This window comes from Rhineura floridana, chromosome 2 (genome assembly GCF_030035675.1).
Source record: "Rhineura floridana isolate rRhiFlo1 chromosome 2, rRhiFlo1.hap2, whole genome shotgun sequence".
In the NCBI taxonomy this organism is placed as follows: domain Eukaryota; kingdom Metazoa; phylum Chordata; class Lepidosauria; order Squamata; family Rhineuridae; genus Rhineura; species Rhineura floridana.
In genome coordinates, this window is record NC_084481.1 from 170,441,725 (window position 1) to 170,448,712 (window position 6,988).

Consider the following 6,988-nt stretch of genomic DNA (forward strand, 5'->3'; position numbering starts at 1 on the left):
ATGAACAAGTGAACTAAATGGGAATTAAAATTAAGATTCCAATCACATTGTGCTAGTGTCTTTTTGTTTCAGCTTTAAAAGAAGGAAAATTATTATGGCATACTGGTGTGTGTTGAAAACTGAAGTAAAGCTGGATAAGGTAAACTGGATAAGGGAAAATACATTTACATGCCAGATCCACGGATCTAAGTCTCCTTCTGTTTCCTGTAGCACAGTGTTTTTCATCCCCTTATTGTTGCTTGGAATGCCTTCCTAAAAATACTTATGTAGTGCTATCACAAAGCTGTCAAAGTACAGGTTGTCATGGCCCAGACCAGGAATCCTTGGAGGCAGCATCCTCTGACAATGGCAGCCCTGAGGAGAAGATTATCTATCCCATGAGGAGCTGCAGTCACCAAAGTCTGGATCCCTTCGCTAAACCTCAAGGAGACACCTCTGCCATTAGACTCTGATGACTGGCCACAGAAGCTTTGGAAGATCAGGAGAGGCCTGAGGAGATATACCTGTAGCTTGAAATACTTGAGCCTAGAAGAAGCCAACAAGTGCAGAGGGGGGCACCAACCCTTTAACTGACTAGATGCCATTTTCAGGGTGTGGGGTCTCTAGTCAACAAATACTCTGCTTAGAGTATAAAGATCTGCCAGTTGCTCTCTACTGTTCAGGTTATTCAAGTGTCCTGACTCCAATGTGTATGTTCTGCCTCAGCTGACAATCACCAACTGTAGGCCAGGAACCCATATCTATATCCTTCTTCATGGTTCTGATCCTGCCATGCCTGTCCATCTGCTTGAAACCCTGGGACTACTGACATCCTTGGGTCTGAATACCAGTCGCTGGGGAACAACAGTGGGGGAGAGAGCTGCTGCACTCATAACTGGCTTGTGGGCTTTCCAATGCGGGAAACAGAATGCTGGACTTGATAGGCCACTGGTCTGATCCAGCAAGATTCTTCTTATGTTTTTATATACGTTTGTTTTTATATGATGCACCTTTCATCTTAATTTTGTAAACACTCTGGAATCAAATTTGATAACGGGTGTTATAAAATTATATATGGCATAACATTCAATTCAAATATGTATAGCATAACAGTCAATTAAAATGTACAGATTTTGCATCCTCAGAACATCAGCATATGTGCTTTTTCTAATTTAGTCCAGTGACTAAATTATAAGTTATTAGGAGAAGTAAAGAGAAAAGGACATGTTTAATATTCTTTGTAAAGTTCCCCATTTCAATAACAAAGTAGAACCACAATATTCTCAAAAACAAATGTGTCCTTAAGTAACATGTGTGCTAATTAATAGTGACTCTATCTACTAAAACTTATCTAAGGCTTAATGTTATACTACTTACCTGGGAGTAAGCCTCACTGGGGCTTGCTTCTGAGTAGACATGGACAGGATTGCACAGTAAGTAAAAATATTAAGTCTATGAAATCCTATGCATACTTACTTGAGAGTAAGCCCAGCTGAGTGCAGTAGAACTTACCTCTGAGTAAACATGCATATGACTGTGTTGCACAGCTTGTAGCCTTAGTTTTTGAAAATATACAGCTAAAAGTAAGAATTTTTTATGTCTCATTGATTGAAGTCAACAAATTAAGCACATGCTTAAATCTCTTCCACTGACCTCAGTAGTGTTTTAATGTTTGTGTGTGTGTAGTGGTGGGTTTATTTTGGGAGCACTAAGGCCTATTTAACATGAACACATCACAGGTTATAATCCTATGCACACTTACCTGGGAGTAAACCTTTTGACTAAGTGGGATTTAATTAATAAACATCTATAGAATTGGCAGCATGCTGTTTTTGCCTCCAGTTCAGTAAAAGATGTGAGTTTTGTTGGGCAAAGTCCATCTCTGTTTCCCCCCCTAAGCTGGCCACATGTTGAAATCTCTTTTCTTTTTAACTGTTCAATAAACCCATTTCAAGGAGATTAGGTGTAAGCACGTCCCTATGGATTTATTTCACGTAAGGAGATGAGGATGTAAGATTTGCAACTCCCTGGTACTCAGCACCATCAGCAAAAACTCAGTAATCATCATAGAAATCCCTTGTGCAGTTCTGAGTGTTTCAAACATAGTGCACCGCCCATCAGTGAGAACTCAGACTATTTAGCTGTAGCAAGCACACTGGGCTTTCTTATCCATTCTGGCTGCAATATTTGGAAGACCTTTGTGTGATCTAACAACAACAACAACAACAAGGTTTTATTGCAGTCACAGACCCGTAGTGCAAACGGTACAGATTGCATTAAATAAAAAATACAAACAATGTCATTGACTAAAACAGAGTGACAGGATACATGGTCAAGGATAAATTGCAGTGGGGTTAAGCCTCTGGCGAGTAGTTTGGGCAGCATTAATAAATTTGGCAACCATGAGAGTAAGAGTCTTGTTGGAACCTGACATCAGAGATTTCAGCAGTGAGTCAGGTGACTTCCCTGGGAATTTCTTAATCGTAGGTACTAAATATCTAGAGCGTTCAGTGATATAGAAAGGACAGTCAAAAAGAACATGGGACAGAGATTCAATGGTCGCGAGACTACAGGGACATAGTCTACATTCATAGGGAATGCCCTGGAAGTGACCTTCAATAAGTGCAGAAAATAAACAATTGAATCTAGCCTTGGAAAAGGCTAGGCAGTATTTGGGAATAACTAAGAATTCTAAGTACCGGGCAGATAAGGGAAATGCAAATCTTAAGCCTAAATGAATAGGGGAACAAGTCTTGGCAGCCATTGGGAGAGCAGTTTGAAAGTCTATGTCCTTGATACAGGTTTCGATGGAGCGTGTAGCCGTTTCCAGGTCTAGAGAGGCAAGAAGCTCCATAGAGAAACCCAATCTTGCTGGCTTAAAATGGAATGCTATATTCCAGGTGTTTGCAAAAGCGTTGATCCAGAGAAAGGATAGATAGTCTGGGGGTGGAGACGCATTGGCTAATTTAAGCCAGTATCTAAAGGCAGCAATCCAAGCGGCGCATTCGAGGGAGGGCATGCCTGACTCTAAACGGAGGGCTGCTGCAGGGATACACCTGGGGACACCAAAGAGGGTGCGAAGAAAAATAGATAGAACGGATTCAACTGAGGGGTTAAAACTCCGGACCCAAATTGGTATTCCGAAGAACAGTTGGGGGAGAATTTTTGATTTAAAAACTTGGATAGCAGCTGGGAAATACTGCCCACCCTTGGTGTAATAAAAACTTAAAATACTCTCTAGTGTGTTCCGGGCAGTCTAGACTGCAGAGCGAATGTGGGGTACCCAGGAGAGGGAGGAGTGAAAAATGACGCCAAGATACTTATATTGTCTGACCTGGGTGATCTTCTGGCCACCGATTGTCCAGGCAGAGACAGCTTTACGCTTGGAAAAAACCAGAATTTTTGTTTTAGAGTAGTTAATAGAGAGATTATCGGTGCAGTACGCTATGAAGGCCCGGAGAAGCCGTTTGAGCCCAACTTTGGACAAAGATAAAAGGGCTGCGTCGTCAGCATAGAGTAAAAGGGGACAAGATTGATCAGCCACCTTAGGGGGGTGAAAATCGGGGGAATAACAGCGGACGCTCAGATCGTTTACAAACAAATTAAACAACAGGGGGACTAGGATACATCCTTGCCTAACTCCCTTGGTAACGGGGATAGGGTTGGTTAATGTTCCATCTGGGCCACATCGGACTCGCATGGTGGTAGTCTGATGTAACCGGATGATGAGGAAAAGGAGTCTCCTGTCCACGGTAGTCTTCGTAAGTTTGGCCCACAGCTTGTCTCGGGGGATGGAATCGAAGGCAGATTTTAAGTCAATAAATGCCACAAAGAGTCCATTACCCCTGGGGCCTTTGAATTTATCTGCCAGGTGGTTTAGGAGAATACAGTGGTCGAGTATGGATTTTCCTTTCCTAAAACCCGCCTGTTCCCGACCCAGGATATGATCTTCCTCCACCCAAGAAGACAGCCTATAATTTAAATAGGTGGCATATAACTTGCCCACTACTGAGAGTAAGCTGGTGGGTCTATAATTTGCTGGAGAGTCCCTGGCCCCTTTTTTAAAAATGGGGATTACAATGGCCTCTAGCCAAACCATAGGGAAGCAGCCAGAGTTGTTTATGTTTGTAAATAAAATGGCCAATAAGGGGGCCCACCAGTCTTGATGTATTTTTAGTAATTCAGGGGGAATTAGGTCGAAACCCGGAGATTTACCTGGTTTTAGGGCACTAATTAATGTTTTTATTTCAGATTGTGTAACAGGGGGCCAGAAGGGAGAGGTCGAAAGATCAGTAGGAGGAGAGCAGTTCGTAGAACGGTCTGGGACTTTAAACATTTCTGAGAAGTGCTGCTCCCAGATATGGGAAGGAATATTACAGGGAAATGGCTTATGTGACATTAAAGCATCTGAGACTAAGGCCCAAAAGATCTTGGTGTTGTTCAACCTGGATGCGTTTATTAAGGCCTTCCAGCTATCCTGTATCGCCTGTCTCTTTTTAATTACAAGGAGCGATTTATATTGTCTTTTGATGTTATAATACTCCATGGGTAAAGCAGTTAAATTTTGGGATCTATACTGACTATACATCCTTCTCAGATGATTTTTTACGACAAGATACTCTTTGTCGAACCATCTAGGGGAACTTTGATTGGGAAAAGTAATTGAAACTGGTTTGGGTTTTAGAATTGGAAGAAGCATGGACATCAATTGGGAATATTTGTTTAGGGCAAGAACAGGTTCATCAGCAGTCATTATACGGTTTTGAATATCTTGTGCCTGAGAAGAGTTATGAAAGGCCACAATCTTGGCAGATAGTTCTGGGGACCATTTAGGTCTCTTGTGCTTGAGAGAAGATGGCTTATCCACTAGATTGTATTTAATCACTAAGTGACACTTCTCAGGCAAAGAGAACAAAAAGTTTAGGGGTAAATGGTCGCTGTCAAGTCTGCATCCCACTGAGAATCTAATATTCAGATGTAAGAGCTGTTGGGAGATTAAAACATAGTCCACAACACTGCTTCCTTGGCTGGAGACGTATGTGTATTCCGCACAGTTATCAACAGGGTTAAGGCCGTTCAGTATAGCTAAGTTTAGGCGTTTTACGAAGTTTATTAGGCAGATTCCCCCATAATTTACCTTGGGATCTTTGGAGGACCATGGGTATACAGGGACATAAGGATCGATATCCGCCCCCTCCCAAAATCTGGATGAAAAAAGGGTGGAGTTGTTAGAGCCAATTCTGGCATTGAAATCCCCCATGATGATAAAATAAGCTCTGGGGTACACGGATTTAAGTCCTGTTATATAAAACTCCAAGACCTCCCAAGCCTGGTTAACCTCCTTCCTAGAAGAAAAAAGAGGTATGTAGAAGTTAGTTAATAGGAGGGATATAGATTTCAATTCGAGAAGGGCCGCGATAGCTAAGTTCCCACAAGGTGGGAAACTTTTAGAGTTAAATGATAAGGAGGTCGATATCAGTATCACTAATCCTGCCTTCGGTCTACCTTTTCCCTTTCCTTTAGGGGGGGCTGCGGGAAGAACAATTGAAGTAAAGCCATCCACGTATAATTTGTTGGTGCACCACGTCTCCTGTAAAAAAATTACGTCAAAGGTTGTTAGAAAGGCAACTAGATCCTGGTTAGATTGTTTGGACGCCCAACCAGCAATATTCCAGGAAAGGAAATTGAGTTGATCCTTCAATGGGAGGAGATGTTTCTGGGGGGTCCAGGGGGGTGGAAAAGATTGTCAGTTTAGTTCTGTGATCTGGTTAAGTGTTCCGGCCGTATCCACATATATAGCACCTGATTGTACAGGAAAGGCAGCAAGTTTATTGTTGTCCGGTAAAGGCCTGGCATGACAGGGAGTAAAGTTGCCGAGTTCCTCTGTATCCAGAAATCTGGCTTGGAGCCAGTCCGCCTTAGACAAAGGAAGTCTAGGGGCGTGATTCGTGTGAGACACTTTTGTTGATCCCAGGGGGTTCTGCTTAGCGCGCCCGGATGGCACTTTAGGATCATAACGGCCAAAGGAAGTTGATGGATGTAGAGATGTGGAAACGCTAGAATAGAATCCCCTGGGGTTATCTCGGGGTGCCGAACGTGCAAGCTTGTCTCTTAATTGAGTCAGTCTTATAATTATTTCCTGTTGGGATTGGGGGGGTAGAGATTGATAGGACTCAAGAAGCTCTTTTTCCTCTGTAAACAGGACCATTGTGTCGGCTGACGATGGGCTTGAAGAAATATCTTTTAGTTCTTGAGTAGTTTGTGGCAGGACGAAAGGGGTCTCCTGATCACGTTGTAATAGGGGGCTAAAAGATACCTCTGGATTGGAGCAAACTGATTTGGTAACTCCGGAAGGATAAGTAACTAATGAAATGGGAGGGGCTACATTGACAAAGTGGCGTTGGATAACTATACCTCGTTTCCTTAGCTTCTCTCTCACGTTGTAGATCTGGTTGGCGATGATCGGAGAGTGGAATGTCACAATCAAACGCCAGGAGTATGCATTAGAGAACAAGTTGGTCATAAATTTAATGTAACTCATACGGCAAGGAGCGGGAAGAGACTGACTAAAGCAGGTGTCCAAGAATGGGATACTCGGATATACGGGCTGAATGTCGGAGGCCCTGAAATGGCACGTAACCGCAAGCTTTTCTGGTATCAGTTTGAGTCTCCAGGGGCTAGCTTTACATGGGAATGTTGTTATAGATGCAGTAAGAGATGTTTCCTGCAATGCCTGTAGAGATGGAGGTCTTTCCACAGAGGCAGCTATGCTTTGATCTTGGGAAAGAGATATGATCCTTTCCTTCTGGGATAGCCCCTTTTTCCCCAGCTCGTTTTTACAGTCTTTAGATGGATGATGCTGGTCTGGCTTTGCTCGGTGAGTATGAGAATCCAACAGTTTGAAGAGAGGCTTGAAATTCATGTCCCTTGCAGAACTGGATTTGGAGTTTTTAATATTCTTTGATTTTTTTGTCATCCTGGAAGCCGGGAGGATCTTCGTTAGTCCCTT